At 40.2% G+C, this 16,887-nt stretch overlaps 1 protein-coding gene across 3 annotated transcripts in view; it reads left to right on the top strand.

Annotated features, from left to right (window-relative positions):
* The first annotated feature begins 5,145 nt into the window (after nt 1-5,145).
* luzp1 (leucine zipper protein 1) overlaps nt 5,146-16,887 on the top strand; it is a 52,547-nt gene continuing 40,805 nt past the window's right edge. For 2 of the 3 annotated variants that reach the window (XM_035951507.2, XM_023277439.3), the window contains exon 1: nt 5,146-5,455. The gene's annotated coding sequence lies outside the window, so the exon portion shown is untranslated. Of the gene's footprint in view, nt 5,456-5,485; nt 5,677-16,887 lie in introns of those variants that run through there. The other variant, XM_035951506.2, reaches the window with a different exon arrangement.

Raw genomic sequence — 16,887 nt, 5'->3', positions numbered from 1 at the left:
GACTTTTTGGGCTTTTTTTAAACGTGAGTTCCTCTGATTTGAAGTCATGTGACATGTGAAAATGAGTTGAATAAATGTTATGCTTGGTGTTAGAAACTTGAAAAACCTGAAAAAAAGCACCCATTGAAAATTTGCACTGTGTTTTCAATACATATTAGAGGAACTGTTTGACATTTGGGGAAAATGCTTGTGTATATAGCATTATATAGACTTGTTTAAGTGCAATCCAGCGACATAAGTATGTAACTATGGTGGATTTAGTTTCCCAAAGTTTCCATTCTTTGTGTTTGGCTGAGCTAACCGGCTGCTAGTTGTACAAACATGAGAGTGGTATTAGATTTTTTCTAATTAAATAATTCACACAGATGAAAACACTACTATGACCATGATGATGATTTGTCTACTTCAGACATAAAACTGGCAGCAATTTTGATTGTCATTACAACTGAACAGTTGTTAACTGCAATGAAACAAGATAATTATTGATGGTTTATGACTATGAATGACCTATTTTGCACACCAGTAGTCATCTGATCAATGTTTAAAACAAAAAAATTAACTATTGTAGTAATATCGTGTACTATTTGAACTTTAAAACTTATGACATGAGACAATTTTCCTCTGTTAACTTCATTTTTAAGGGATTTTCATAGATTTTACTCCTTCCTCCAGTGCCTACCTGCAAGCCTTGATTGTTTTTCTCAGATAGAGTCCTCTGTATGGCCTCTAAACATTGCAGAGAGAAAAAAAAATCTGATCCAGATTCATGCAGGTGATTGCTGATGTTCTGCACCGTTACACAGGTCAGTCCAAGGAATCCTTCCTCTCAAGGAGTGGACTTTCAGTCCAGGTGTGCAGAGACAAAGAGAGGGAATGCTGCCAAGAGCTCAACTGCTTTTTTTTTCTTTCTTTTAATGGGATAGCTACTTTGGAAGAGCTGTATAGTCAGAAGTAAAAGTCATGCTGAGATGCAGGAAGGGAGGGAGCTGCCTTTGTGGAGCTCCTCTTGTCTCATTAACACCTTTTAACAGTTGCTCCTTCACCTCAGCTTAACCTTGAGGCACTTTGCCTTTGGCAGACACGAAACACCTGAGTAGACTATTTTGCACAAGATATTTATGCGGTAAGTCTCCTAAGCACAGTTCACTTCAGGAGAAAAGAAAGAAAGCATGAGGTTGAGACCTGATAAATAGCTGTATGTCCTGCTTGCCTGGCAGAGGGTTCCTGGCAGACTGGAGAGTGTAGGTCTCTCTCAGGCAGATTTACTGCATGCCAGAGGCTGAGGATTGAGGAATGTCCCCCTGCAGTGAGAAAGAGAGGGCCATGGGAGGGTGAACTAGACAGGCTGAGGCATCTGTACTTCAAAATGATATAAAACCTGACAGTAGGACAGCACTTTTTTATACGTATCAAAGGATTTGGAGCTTGTTCCCTCTCATGGGGCATTCTGTGTATTTCCAAAGTAAGATATAAAAACCTCAAACAGCAGAACTTAATCAGAGCAGCTGGAAGTCAGCTATTATTGATTTAACTTGGAAAGACTGTTGAGATTCACATGACTGTATTATACAAGGGAGGTTGTCTTTATAAAGGGTCTCCTCAGACATAGCGTGTGCCTGATGCATTGGATAAGTGCATGTTTCCCTACATGACAGGCTGCCCCACATTTTGATCCATCAGGGTTACATCTGTTTAAATACGGGCCATAACACACTGAGAGGACACTGAATTAAGTATGTTAATCCTTATCCCCACTATAAAAAGGACATAAAGCAGGAAAGCTCCAGCATAAGCCATATTGTGACATAAAATCCTCCCACTTTGTTCTCATTTTATTTCTTACATGCTCATTTTGTAGTCAAAGGAATATTGTCGAGTGACTGTTGACCCAAGCTTTGCTTTCTGTACTATTGGTTGCTTGTAATTTTGGTGATCTGCGCAGGATTATTAGAGATAATCTGCCGCTGCAGCCACTGCAAGTCACTCTGGATAAGATAAAATAGCTAAAATGTGAAATGCAAACAGCAAAACCGTCCTCTTTTAAGAGAATCTTTTGGATAACCTGATTGTGATTTGGGCAACTTCTTACAGGAATAAACAAGTTAATGTTTCTGACTGGTGAAGGATGTTTTTGATTAGGAAGGATGTTGGCCAGAAACCTGCTCTTCCTGAATCAGCTTGTCTGTGTGCGCTGCAGTATGCCGTGTAGGAGATTACTTTCCCCTGGTATCCCGTCCTCATGCGTTAGATTGCAGTCTGTGTAATGCATTTATAGCATCTAATGTATTAAGGCAAATTCCCAACATGACAGAAACTTGTCTGTGCATGAGCCAAACCTCTCAAGATGGATGAAACATGACCGACACGCATCCTCATAAAAAGAACCATTTTCCATGCCTGTCTTTACTTAAAAGTCATCTCACTGTTTTCTGTTGCAGTGGTGGATCTTTTGTGCTTTGTCTCCTCATAGATCAAGGGTTGTTTTAATGTATAAAGCAGACAAGTTGCTCTGAAAACTGAGATGGTATTCTTTCTAGCACAGTGTTTATTGTCTTTTAAACACACACGTACATAAAAAAACCCATAAAAAATATAGACGCATTCATGCATATTCACAAACACCTGTGCTTGGCTTCCCTGCTGTGGTATTAAGTTGTCATAGGCGTGTCTGGTTATGCCTTTGGCTTGCAAAAGCTTCATTTCAGTTCTCCTTGATTACTTGGCATCTTTGGCATTTCCCCACCTGGAGAGAGACATTATTTATACCTCACTTAGCCCATTAAATCAAGTGATACAATAGATACATTATGGTGATTTGTCGGAGAGAAACTGTGTGCTTAAGGAAACACAGTCATGGCCAGTGATGATTGTGAGATTTCCAGTATCCACTCCCTTACATGGAGAGCAACAGTGCTGCTGATGTTACTTTTGAGTGGCAATGAGGCCATATAGATTAGATTTTTGATAGCACGGCAATCTTAAAATGTCAGTAGTGTCTGTGTTCTCCTGTGCTGCCAAATACAAAAGAGTTTCACAAGAATTAGCTCAGGAGATACTAAAACAATTACTTCACCTGGTCAGACGGCTGCTTATCACATTCAGTTAGGAAGTATTTTATCTCAGTGAAATTATTCCCCCTGTTTACGTCACTGAAAGACGGTGAACAACTGTTGAAGAATTTACTGCACCACCATAATCCTGCTGCAATAACAAAGTTAACAATACACCTCTGTCCAAGTTATTATGCTAAATTAGCGCAGTGTTTCTGCCCACTCAGTGCCACCACAGTTAAAACTAAAGTGTATACACCCAGATACAGATTTGGTGGAGCCTGTTTCAAACTGTTGGACGACCTTTAAACTCTACAATGCTATCCATTTTCGCACAGGAGGACACTGATAACAGACAGATTGAATGCGACTGTGCTGTCACGGTATTCAATATTTTGGGGTAAAGTTATTCTACATTTAATTTTCAAGAGAGTTACAGCAAATCATAACACTTTTATCAAAAGCTGGACATTTTCAAATCCCATCTCAAAACCCAGCTGTTCAAACAAGCATACTCTCTTTGACTTCCTTCCTCTTTCGTCTTCTGTTGTTTAAAAAACTGCAAAATTTCCTTCTTTTAAATTTTTTACATCTTTAAATTTTATATTGTTTATTTGAATGTGTTTTCACCCTGGTGTCTTTTGGCACTCTGAAAGGCCCCCAAATAATAAAAGGTGTTATTGTTATTATTATTATAAAAGTGTGTATCATATTAATTTATATTCTAAAAGCAATGTGAGCAGGAAAACTGGACAGATTTCAAGAACAATTCATAGTGTTTTTATTAGTTTCTATAGAGAGTGAAAGAACAGAGAGCTAAAGCTCATAAAGTGACAGTTCATTGAGATATATGGCCATAAAACGGACTTAGAATAAACTCATCATTATTATTATGTCACTGTCGATTTGTCATTTATGTCAAACGAGATAAAAATATTTGCACCAGAGGTGTAGCATCTTTTGGTATAAGGAAATGTATTTTTTTAAAGATTTTGTTTAAAACTGAGGTGTAATTTTGACATGGATAGTTGTATATTTTCTGAAAGGGATGCTGAAAACTGGCCACAGTCCACCCCTGACAATAAAACAGTCTAGATTGTTGTGCTTTGTGATGAGTAATCAAAACTTAGACTTTGCAATCAATATTGTGTTGCTACTGGAGAAGTTTATTCATACGTGCATGTAAATACTTTAAGACTAAACCTACTTTGAACCACTAGAACTGGATAAATTAAAACTTTAACTGCAATCTTGTGTTATTTTTTATAACTAGGCATGTTGAAGTTAATACCAAATACTCATTTTTTGATTTTTTTTTTTTTTTTTTTTTTTTATTTTTTTGCATTTTGTGTACTTTTGTTTTAACCGTCATTTTTTGCATTTGGTCATTCTCTTATTCAACCTTAAACAGATAGCTGTGGTGAATAAGACACAAAGGGTTCTTGTTTATCTGTAGTTGTCACGCACTCAATCAAATTTATGAGGTTTAGTCACGAGTCACGTTTATCAGAGGAACCTGGGAGCACATGTTGCATCCATTTTTTTTCTTCCAGGCAAACTTGGAGAACTTCTCCCTTAAATTCCACTAAGAACATTCATTGTTGCATAACTTTAATTATGGCATTTGCAGATTTTCACTGTACTCGGAGCGTTTTTGTGGTGACCAGTTTGTAGCTTTTGGATTGTTATGCACACTATGAAAGCCTAATAATAATATAGTAGGGCTTTTATAATAAGTCTGTGCCAGTGGTGAGTAGATTTATAATTTCTGCTTGCTTTGAATGACTTCTATCATTGCTACAGGTGTTTTTTAGTGCCTTCTAAGCCTTCTGCCATTGATTATGTTGCAAAATAATGGGAGTGTGATAAACAATGTTGAGAGTAATGGGAGTTTATTCGCTTAAATTCTTATCTTTATGGTTTGGAACTGGTGATGATAATGTCTGGAGAGTCGACATTGCAATAAAATCCGCTCACCGGCCAGACTGGCCTGTGTTCTGTGGAAGAGGCGGGACCTCGCAGCCGGGAAGGGCGTTCTCTGTGCGGTCAGACCGGGCAGAGTCATCCCGAGGGGTGGGTCCTCCGGCAATAGAAAAGGAAAACCCACCTTTTTTCATTGTTAAGGACGCGCTGGAATGTGATGGTTTGATCTCAAACGGACCAGGGAGGGGAATATCCGAGAGGAAAGGACCAACGAAAGCGGCGGAGGGAAAGGGGAAAGCAAATAAAAAAAGCGGTCTCCCCTCCTTTTCTGTCGCCTCCAACTCTCTGGTCTGGTCTGAGAATATGTGGATGAACTTGTCCCGGCCGCAGCAGCAGCAGCGAGTCCGACCGTCCGCATGAGCTCGACCCGTGTGAAGTTGTGGATTTACCGTTGCGTTGTTCGGCGTCGTGGAGCCTCTGAGGTAAATTTTAACACTTTATTCGTGTGTTTTCGGCGGTGGGGGACAGAGTGCATTTATGGGCTTCAGAGCGGCTTCCTGAGTTCAGTCAGTCGGGACTGCAGAAGTCTGAACTGCGGCAAGTTTTTCAACCCTCCTCCTCCTCCTTCGTCGTCCTCCTTCTCCTCCTCCTCTGCTCGGTTTGAAGCCAAAGGAAGCATCCAGGTCTGCGGCGAAAACCTCAGGTGGTTAAAATGTAGCGTCGCTCTCACCATTTGCATCCTATTTTTGCTAAAATGTAGCCATATTTGTAGCATAGTTTTCTCGCAAATGTTGCGTTCACGCGCATGACTGCGTTTTTATCCAAGGTGCTGCATGTGAAGCTCCAGTTCAGGTTATGGAGTCAAAAACATGCACTAAAACTGTCAGTCTTGACATTAATGTAGCCTCTGTTTTAGCCTCTGCATGCCAAGTACATTAGCTTTCTCTCAGCTGTTTCAACATGTACCTTTCCTCCTACGTGGTCAGGAATTTTAGGGTATTTCTTAAAATACATGAAGTAAAACTGTTTCACTTTCTCCTGATGATATTTGTAAGCCAGCAGAGCTACTAGCCTATAAAGGCTCCATTTTGACCCAGAATTCCCCCAAAATAGTGGGACAAAAAGCAGGAAAACTGTGCTTGCTCATTCAGGCTAACACAATTTATGAACATGATGTTTACAGAATGAATATATTGTGTTATTTGGGAGATGTATTGGGTTGAGGCTACTGCAGTTCTTATAGTAGCATGATATCCAAACAGTATGCAGACTGAACTTACACAGGCTGTATTTTGGCTATTCTAAGTTTAAAAACTCCCAATCTGGACACTCTGACAACACAATGTGTTAATTTTTTTTGTGTGTTCATTAGCTGTTTGGTCTGTAAAATGTCAGAGAATGCTGAGTAACGTAAATCAGTGTTCCCCAAAGCCCAGGATGACACCCTTAAATGCCTTGTCTTGTCCACCGCATAAAGAAAAGTAGCTTGGAGTCTCAGAGGAGGAAATAAACTGCAAAATAATCAAATTTAAGAAGCTGGAATCAGAAAATGTAGACTGTTTTACCTTAAAGACAGAACTGATTATCAACATAAATGTCGGTCAGTTTAGAGGTTGACAATTACTTAAGTATTCGATTAGTTTTTGCAGCTTTGCTAAGGTATCCACGTGTTTTTCTTTCTCTTTCCTTTCCTAACTTTTCTTTCCCTCTGTCTTGTACTTTATGGCTTTATTAGTTTATTGCTTTATGATGCATGCATGATGTTTTGCATTATGACGTAGTGTTTACCTGTGTGGACTCTAGGTTGAATAGTTGCTTTGTCGTGGTTAACGGAGGATCTGAATATAAGTTTTGTTTTAATCTGTAGTATTGTTGAAGATAGTTAATTGTTAATAGAGCCATTTGGCAGTTGCTAGAAGAGACAAATGTTCATGTGTGCATTGATTACAACCTTAATGTAACCCCAAAAGAACCTAAACTTTAATTTGTGCTAACATTTAATCTGAATAGTACTAATGAATATTATATTTGTTTACAGAGGCAAAATGCTACATGTTCTATGGTTCCAGCTTGTCAAAAGGGACGATTTGCTGTTTTTTTTTTTCGTTTACATGTCTGGAATATGAATAGAAAATAATGCATTTTGCAGGTTTTCTGGCATTTCTAAAGTAAACCACTTGACACATTAAATCATAGCTAACTAAATCATGGCCCTACTTGGATGTTTTGCTAAATTCCCACTGCACCCACAGATCCTTGTTCTTTTTAAATATATTTACGAGTGTTTGTTTTCCTTCACATGTGATGGAATGTGTCATGCTGCATGGGCTCCACATACATGTATGAAAACAAGGCGGCAGAGGTGAAGTGTGAACAGTGTGTGCCCTGTGCTCCCTCAGCAGAACAGCCATAGTGTGCACGTGTAAATGGCAGAAAAGGTAGTTGTAGTGGTGGAATACTAATCTGCCAGGTGGGGCTCGTAAAGAGCAACACGGGGAGGGAAGGAGATGGAGGGGACCTGCCTTGACCTGTTTCAGACATGAAGGAGACAAAAAAAATCCCTGATGACTTTCCAGTAAGGCTCGCCCTCCCAGCCAGCTGCAGATTATACCAGCTGAGCTACCAGCCTGTGCTGCTGTGAAGCCACTTTTCTCCTGGACTCAGCACAGGCACTTGCATGGAAGCTTGTCATGTTGGTGCGAAATGGGTTTCCTTTGGCATTTTAGGTGGGATTATTGCACCGCATGTGGAGGGAATGTCTGCAGTTTATGCTGTCAGTTTGGAAATGTTGGGAGAAATGCAAAGGGAAAATCAAATGAGAGTAGCAGCAAAGTGAGGAGTAAGATGTCTAAATTTCCCCCGATTACCGCCTGATCCGTGCATTTCCAGTACTGGGAAAATTATGCATCAAGTTTGGTTGGCTCTCAGGAGGAGTAATTCCCAGCAGATGCCCTCTTTGACCTTCTCCTCTGGACATGATTGCTCAGCACAGTGATACTGGCTAATGTTGACACAGCAGAAGCACCAGCAGCACCTTCACCTGTTCTGCAATCTTTAAAGTGACTTGATGCCAAAAAGAGAAAGTTGCACGAAGAGTTTGCACCACGTCCTGTCCAGGAGTTGTCGCCTGCCATGCAAAGTAATAATCATACCTCTCTCCTCTTTTATGACCTGGGCTATACCACGCATGATTGGTTTTCCACTCCGCAGAACGCTGCGACCGCCCTATGAAACTGCCTGCACTGCTTTGGGTGAAACCAAAAACTAATCATTATGGGTGTCCAATAAGGGTAATTATCAGACTAAGCACTGGACCTGGGGATTACGGAGTGGCTAAATGACTGCTCTGGGGATTAAATTAAAATATTGAGGTTTTCTGCCTGGGAGAATCAAACCACTGGGAATGTCAAACTTAGCCTGTCGGTGGTAATATTACTGCCACTCCGCACATCAGGGTTAGTGCTCGGTCCGTCCTGTTAGTGTAGCATGATCACACATCAGTGTGGAATTACAGGACATGGACGCTGACGTCATGTGCTGCAAGTGCACGGATATAAGAATGGATATTGGTATTTCTTCAGTGGAAGGAAAAAAATACCTTATCCACAGATTATCCAAGATTATTTCTGGTAAACAATTATTCGATTTCAGTAATTCTTTAAAGACAAAAAATTAGTAATATCTCATTCCAGCTTCTTAATTTAGTATAGTGTTCAGTTTCTTTGCTCCTTTATGATAGTAAACTGATTTTTTTTTTTTTTTGAGCGATCAACAACACAAGACTTTTGAGGACGACATTTTGAGCTTTGGGAAACACTGATTGAAATTATTCTCCATTTTCTGACATTACACTAAACAACTAATTGAATAATTAGGAATTTAATTGACAGTTATTGTAAAGGTTAGTTGTAGCTCTAAAACCCATGAATGAATATCATTTTCCTGATTCCATAGATTGTCAGAACATTATGACAATGTTCATTATAATTCTCCGGGGCCCAAGTTTTCAAGTTCCAATTGCATTTTTTTAATCAAACCAAAAAATACCAAGCCCCCAATGTGTTACTATAAAACATGACAATGGAATACATCGTGTTCACATTTACTTAGAAATAGCTGAAAAGCTTAGTGATGCTTAATATTCTGTCTGTCTAAGATAGATGAGATAAAACTTTTTTAATCCCGAATAAAATTCTTGTGCCAGAATTTGCTCAGAAAAAACAAAAGATATAACAAAAGTCATGTAGTGCCTAAAAATAGAAAGCAATAAGATAAAAATTATATAAAATCAAATTAGATATAAATATCTGCACTGGTAAGTTAATTGTCTTCGTCAGTAAAAATGAAAAAGCAATTTAAAATCTTAGAGTAAGTTCTCAGAGGTAAAAATGGGAAAGGAAAAGTCAGCACCAACACATGCAGACGAGTGTCCTATGCAGCATAACCTATACATCCTAATAAACTGTAATGGATAGCTGACATAGGATTAGGACCGGATGGTGTTGGTGTTGGTTATTATTAGTGGTAGACTCTCATTTTTATCCCTGGTAACCCTCTAACCCAGGAATAGAGCAGCAGAAGATGCAGAGTGATGTTGCAGGCGTTACAAACGGAGCGTCCTGGAAATAGCACAGATGAATCATGATCTCTGAGAGCCTTGTATTAGCGCCCACACACAGCCTATGAGTGTAGGTCCTTTGAGTGTGTGTGTGTGTGTGTGTGTGTGTGTGTGTGTGTGTGTGTGTGTGTGTGTGTGTGTGTGTGTGTGTGTGTGTGTGTGTGTGTGTGTGTGTGTGTGTGTGTGTGTGTGTGTGTGTGTTTTGTGATAATGCAATAAACGACTCAGTATCCGGGACAGAGGCTGCTGTTGACAATACGCAGGCCAGCTGGAGCTGCTGTCTGCGTATGAGCAGAATTGTAGGAAGATGGCCGAATGCCATAAAGACACCAATGTGACGCTCTGTGCTTGTTCATACTGTATCTGTGAGTGTATGTGCTGGTAGTAGGAAGAGCTGAAAGGAAAAAATCAATGTATGAGTTGACAGCAAATCAACTGGTAATCATTTTGACAGTTGATAAATCTTTCCTTTTTGCTTTATGTTTATTTTAACATCTGCTTCCAGTATTTATTTCTTTTGTAGGAATTTGCTACTTTTTATTGTCATCACAGATCTTAAACTGATTCTCTTTGATATGTAGACTTCTATTGCATCAAAAATATTTTTGGAAATGTAACCTTGGGCTTTTTTTTTTTTTTAACTATGCCAGTCAGTCATGAACGTATTCAGTAGATTAATCGATCATGAATATAAACACTTGTTGCAGCCTCAGAGGAAGGAGTGTGTCTGCCAGATGCTCATGTGCTGTCTACACATTTGTACATCTGCATTTTGTCTTGTTGCTGGTCGCTGTATTTATGTGCTGACACGATCAGCTGTTCAAAACAAAATTATTCAACAGCAGTTGACTTGAAATAACTGACATTCTCAAGCAAACATTTTCACCTTCTCTACCGCCAATGTTTTGATTTTCATTGTGAATTTTTAAAAATGTTTTTATGTCAATTTGAGTTTGAGTAGCAGTAATTAACAACTGTTTTATTAAGTGATCAGTCATTTGGGAGGAACTGCTAAATACTTTCTGACTTCAGGTTCCCCAGTGTGGAGATTTACTGTTTTACTCCCTGGAGGCATTGTCTGTGACATTCTTGTGAACGCAATATCTCTCGAACACCTAGAGGGAATTTCTTCAAATTTGTCACAAACATTCTCCTAGTTTCAGGGATGAAGTGAGTATATTTTAGTGGTCAAAGGCCAAGTTCACTGTGGCCTCACAAAACATGCTTTTGGCCGTAACTCAAGAATTCAAAGGCCAAAATGGTCAAGGTCAAGTCTGAAAACCTATAGATGTAAACTGCAACTTGACTAGTTGGAAGAAAATTCAAACTGCAAGACTATGTTTTTTGGTCCTTTTCCAGAAGTTTTTTAGGATGTGAACATTTTCTTTTTCTCTAACCTCCTTCCTTTCCTCTACTGTCTTTTCCTCCTTCTCTTCTCTCCACTCTTCCTGCCTGCTCTCCCTACCGGCTTTCTTTATCAACAGTAGGTCAGTAAAAGGGCAGGACTCTGTGATTTCAGCTGAGGTTCAAACTGCTTGAACTTACTGTGTAATCGTGACTTGGTTGCGTGTGTGTGCGCAGGTATTTCTGTGTTCCAGGGCACTTTTGCTTGGTGCTGCTCCCATCCATGTAGATCTGTCATCAGATACTAGAGGCTAAGAGCGTCAGTCACTCAGCAAGCAGTAGCCAGAAGTACATTTCAGCTGTGAGCATTCACACGCTTCACTCAGGCTCTCATTAACACGTACACTGACACACTGATACATGCCCTCACTCTTTAAGAATTCCATGTCAAGGCAAAAATGGATTCTGTTCATACACCCTCTTTTGCGTGTGTGAGTGTGAATGAATCCCCATCGTTAGCCCTCCAAACCGTGCCAGACTGCCTCCTCATTACCAACAGCGATGGTGGGCTCCCTATAATTTGGAGGCATGTTTACCTATTGGGGTCTCAGTAGTGCAGTGTGGTGCAGGTGACTGTTAACCAACAGATTCTTCACGGAGATTTTTGTTTGATGCTGCAGGTACGGGAGTGTATACAGCGTCCGGTGTACTGCAGCAGATATTCATGTCTACACACTATTGTATAGTGTATATGCATCCTAAGTTATTTTTTCCTCCTCTAAAACAAGTGGAAGGAAGGAGGAACACACATTTTGTTTTGTATCATTACAGACCTTGTCATATTGGCTAATCCTGAAGAGATGGGTTTGTGGTGGCACAATGGTTAAGTCTCTGGTCTCCTGATCAGTAAGTCAGAGGATCAAACCCCAATGCTGCCATTGTTGGGCCCTTAACCCATCCAGCTCCTGGGGCACTGTATCAAGGCAGACCCTGAACCCTCACCCCAATTGGGATATGTGAAAACAACATTTCACAATGCTGTAAAATGTATTTCAGACAAATAAATGCTGCGTCTTCTTCTTGTAGAGCTTCAAAGTTAGCCCCAATTTGCACTGTTTTTCTTTTTTTTTTTTTTTTGTTCTTACTTGCATGCCAACCTCTTTGGCTTTGCATTGTAGCTTGTGTTTTGTAATTTGTGATTCAGAGCAACATCACAGGATTGTGTAACTCAGCCTTCCATTAAACCAGTTTGCCAAACTGACATCTCTGGTAGTTACTGACCTGCAAAAGATTTTTACGCCGTCACTGGGTGGTTATCAAACATATGAGTGTGTGGTTATGAAATGAGTTGTTTTCCCAGATCGAGTTGTTTGCACAGTGATTAACTCTTGTATACTTGACACAAACCTGAGGTTAATAAATGCACAGACAGGTAGGAAAAAAAACAACCCTTGACCCCACTGAGAGAATCTGATAGTTTTATTATGCTGCATGGAGTGTTTTGTTGGCATGGTTTGGATCCACTTATCCATTCAGAGGCAAGAGTCACTGCAAATCAAAACAAAGTTGCTCTGAAACATTTCTTTTCTGATGGTAGTGGTCTCTCCCAGGATAACAGTACCCCTGACATAAGACTTAATGATCGCTAAATGGTTTAATGAATATGAAAATATTGGTAATCATATGCTTTGGCCTTCACAGTCATCAGATCTCAACCTAACGAAACATATAGCCTAGATTTTTCTTGTACCACTATCATCAAAACACCACATGAGGGAATATTTTTTGGGTAGAATGGTGTTTTATCCTACCAGCAGAGTTTGAGAGACTTGGAAAATCAACACTAAGTTGCTGTGAAGCTATTCTGGCAGCACATGGTAGCCCAGAACCTTACTGAGACTCTTTCTGCTGCTTTTCCTCTAATTTGTCACCCGTTTCATGTCACTGGGCTCTGCTGCTAACTGCAACACATCAAGTTTGGCGGATAAAAAGTTCTATTTTTCAAACATTTACTGTCATTTCACTCAGAATTTGGAAGTGCTGCTGGGAAGACAGAATGACAGGTTTCTATTTCCCTCTGTTTTATGAAGAAATTCTCACAGTTCCCTGGAGCTGCACCGTGATATTTGTAAATCTTCCTCATCCTGTTGCTATATTTACCTGAGTTAAACAGGCTACGCTAACTGAGATGATAAAGCCAACTGTGCGGAAAAGACGGGAGTTTCTTCAGCAAAATCTTGGTAGAAAATGTAATTCTGATATCCTTTATGAAAAGTTGTAAAAGTGGCACAGGCACAGATTAATGCTCCTCTGTCACAGTTGCTCAGAATTATCTACAGGTTATAATGCTGACTTCTAAACTGCCTCATAGCTCCATATTTCAGGGAGCCTAATTTATGAACATCCATCTTTAAAATCAGGCAGCTGCCCTGCTGTTGACCATGTGTAAGATTTTAAACTATGGGATGTAGCTAAAAGGGAAAAAAAAATCATCTGGTCTTCATTTGGACTTTTCAAACGTCCACCTTTTCCTCATCATGCGAGAACATACAAAGATGTAGGTAGAGTTGAGTCCATGGATGCTGCATCAGAGTGTGATTTATTATTTGTGGTTAACTTTGCTTGACATTTTTCCAGCTTTGCCTTTATTTCCACTTCTGTATTTGTTCTGTGATCTGCGGTAAAGATAAATGTGAATCAGTTTGTTTAGTCTTCAGATTTTACAGGCCAAGGTTTCTTGTGTGAGTCATCTTTTTGAAGTCTCTGTCTCTTTGTCCCGCTTTTGCAAACAGTAACAGTATTCATAGCAGCGTATTACAGGTGCAAGGCCTCTGGATAAACTGTGTCATAATGGCAGTTTTATGTATTTTAGTTGATACAGTTCAGATGCGGCTCCTTCTTTGTTTCACTTTCAAGCTATGTGTTTCTTTCAGAGTTTATTTTGCTAAACGCTCCTGCCAAGAATGTGTTTGTGGATGTTAGATGCATCCCAATAGCTGCAGGTGATAAGTCCTCAAATGTTTAATTGGTAACCTGGCCAGGCCAGGCCAGCTGCCCCACATGGCTGGAGTTTGGACTACATTGACTAACAATGTGGGTCACTCTGCTACTGTGTTTGTGTGTGACATGCTTTCAGGTTGACCTGAAACAGAAGCGTTTCCTTTCGGTTTGGGAATTTTTACTTTTTCCAACTGGTTCCTGCGTGGGATTTAGGTTAGTGTTGGACATTTCAGCCTCCAGCAAGTCGTTTTACAGAAAGCCCCCTGTGCGGCTGTTTTGTTCCTACACTGTACTGGCTCCTCAAAAAATGGCTACCTTGTTGGTCCTGGAAGAAAAGAGGAAAGAAGTGCAAAAGGAAACAGACTTCAAAAGCATGTAGGAGGCACAGCGAGGCAGAGAGAGGGAGGGGTGGAAGGGACTGAGGCACTTTAACAGGGGAGAGCTAAAGTTAAGACGTTACTTGTAAATTCCTCAGGCACACTTTTATTTTTTTAGGTGTTCTCCTCATTAACTGGCCAATATTCCCCCTCTCTCCTTCTGATTGTTATCTTGTCTCACTCACTCGCTCCTTCTCCTTTGCCTCACTAAAGAGGAGACCCCCTCCTTTTTCCTGTCACTCCCCCTTGTCCTGCATGGTCCAGGAGTATTTTTGGAAGTTAATGAAAAGAGAAATCTGAACCGCTTACCCTTAAAAGGCATGTCTGGGTCAGCTGGGTGGAAACTCGTGTTAAAAATGTCCTTAACATTTTCTATGCGAGTGGGTCATCTGTGATTATAAGTATGTGTGCGTTCGGTGCTGTGTAAAGCCCAGGAATGCTGTGGGTTGGGGGGGGACTAGAAGGGAAGGAGGGTGGGCTAGGAAACATGCCTGAGTCTTCAGGAAAGGAGGGGGGTCAGGGGCATATTTGGCATATTTCAGGAGCCATTCCAGTCTGGTTCAAGATGTATTCTTCTTCTTAGAGACCTGGCCGAGCAGCCAGACAGACAGCGATCCGTGGGGGAAGAAAGGTGAACATCACGCTCTACTTCCTATCAGTCTTGTAATGCTGGTGGTGGTGGTAGTTGGCACAGACTGCACATGCTTCGTTTTGATGGAGTGAAAGCTGAAAAGCTGCCAACGCAGGTGGTTGAAGATGCAAAAATATCTCCTCATGCCACCTACGTACTGACAGATGACTAAAATCCCACAACAACTCTACAACCTCAATAATATCCATAAAAGGATAATGTTGAACCAAAGTCCTTCACCCAGCAGCAGGGTTTGTATGTCTTGGGTACCATCACTACAATTTGATGAGTGTTTATGTGCTCAGAGCAGCAATATGTCTCTTTCAACCTCTCTTCCATAGCATTACAGTGACTGCTTCTTTCCCCTAGAATTTATGATGTTTTAGTCTGTTATTTGCAGTCGGACGGCTACTGACTGACGTGACAGCGGTTGGCAGGAGTTTACTGTGGTGATACCGGTCCAGTGCACAGCAGAGGTCCATTTTATCATGAGGTCACAAGTCAGAGCAGACAAATGTATTCTTAGGCCTCGTCCACACTAATACGGATATTTTTCTAGACGGATATCTTTCTCCTCTGTTTTAAAAATCAATTCTTTCCACAAGGCTGATGTTTTATAGAATATCCAGGAGTCAGGCCAGTCTACATCAACAGTATTTCGAACGCCTGCTGTTCCTGTTGACTTTACAGGCAGCAGCTTTTGCATAAAGTGGTCCAGCAAGGCCAAGTTGAGTTGTAAATGTGTGGTTGCAAGTGTTAACTTAATGTACCAAACTATATATCCACCATTGTTCTTGTTTCAGGGACTTCACTTCCATAGCTCTGTTTTACACGTTCATGCAGTGGCAAACTGTTTCAAAAAATGTCCGTTTGCATCTTAATGAGAGGAAAAATGTTTGCTTTGTTTTGCAGAATTTCTCTATTAATGTAGACAAACCTGCAGCTTTTAAAGTCACAAGAGAGGGAATATTTGGAATAGCAAATAAGTTGTCGTCCTCTTAGTGCTGCTCTTCGTGGGTGAAGCCCAGAGAGCCGACATCAAATGCGTGTGCTGTCTTGGCGTGTGCTTTGATATGTGTGATGCCTCTCATGTTTTGATCTTAGTACGAAAAAGTGGATTAGAGAACCACCTGTATAAGAAGAAAACACCTGAATAAATGAGTGCAGAGGAAATCTAAGAGCTCAGAGAATTTGTAGTTTGATGATTATGAAAATGACGTGAATTGTATTCTTTTATAGTCATCAGACGTGATCCGAGTTGAAGAAATGTGGAAGGTTTTGGAGTGTTAGACATCATAGAAAGTGCTGTCCACCACCATCATCACAACACCAAATGAGGGAAGATTTTTTTAGAGGAAGAGCATTCTATCCCTGCAGCTCAGTAGCAGAAAGTTGGAGAAAAGCACTACTGTTACACTTAAAGTTTTTCCTTTGATTCGTCTGTTTTTGCTCTAAGGGAGTCACATATATTTTAAAGAGATAATGAGGAATGACACACAATTCAAATGGGTGCAAGTGGTCCTTTACTGGGACCCACTTAAGGTAAAAGTGATCATGTGTTGTCGGTCTTAACCGCCCGCCATTGGGTCACCTCCATTTTTCAGATATTTGATAAGAAAATTGTTACTCTTCTTTAAATTCTAATATATTTTCTCCTAAAATGGATGTGACACTGGAATAAAATATTGACTCTATTGCTACAAAAATGTGAGCTACTGGTCCCAACAAAGACACAGAAGTAGCCTTGTATGGAGCCCGCCGTATAATGACAAACTGATGTTTTACTCTTTGTTTTTAAACAAATCAAATATATACAAGCTAAGGTGTTAATCATTTACTTTGTCACATTTGAACAGAGCAAGGCTAGTTGTTTCCGTCTATTTCCAGTCTTTATGTATGGCTAAGCTAGCGGTTTCCCTGCTCTAGTTTTATATTTAATGGACA

Source organism: Amphiprion ocellaris, chromosome 20, assembly GCF_022539595.1.
Source record: "Amphiprion ocellaris isolate individual 3 ecotype Okinawa chromosome 20, ASM2253959v1, whole genome shotgun sequence".
Classification (NCBI taxonomy): domain Eukaryota; kingdom Metazoa; phylum Chordata; class Actinopteri; family Pomacentridae; genus Amphiprion; species Amphiprion ocellaris.
The sequence above is the reverse complement of the archived record's forward strand: the minus strand, read 5'-3'. Positions and strand labels throughout refer to the sequence as shown.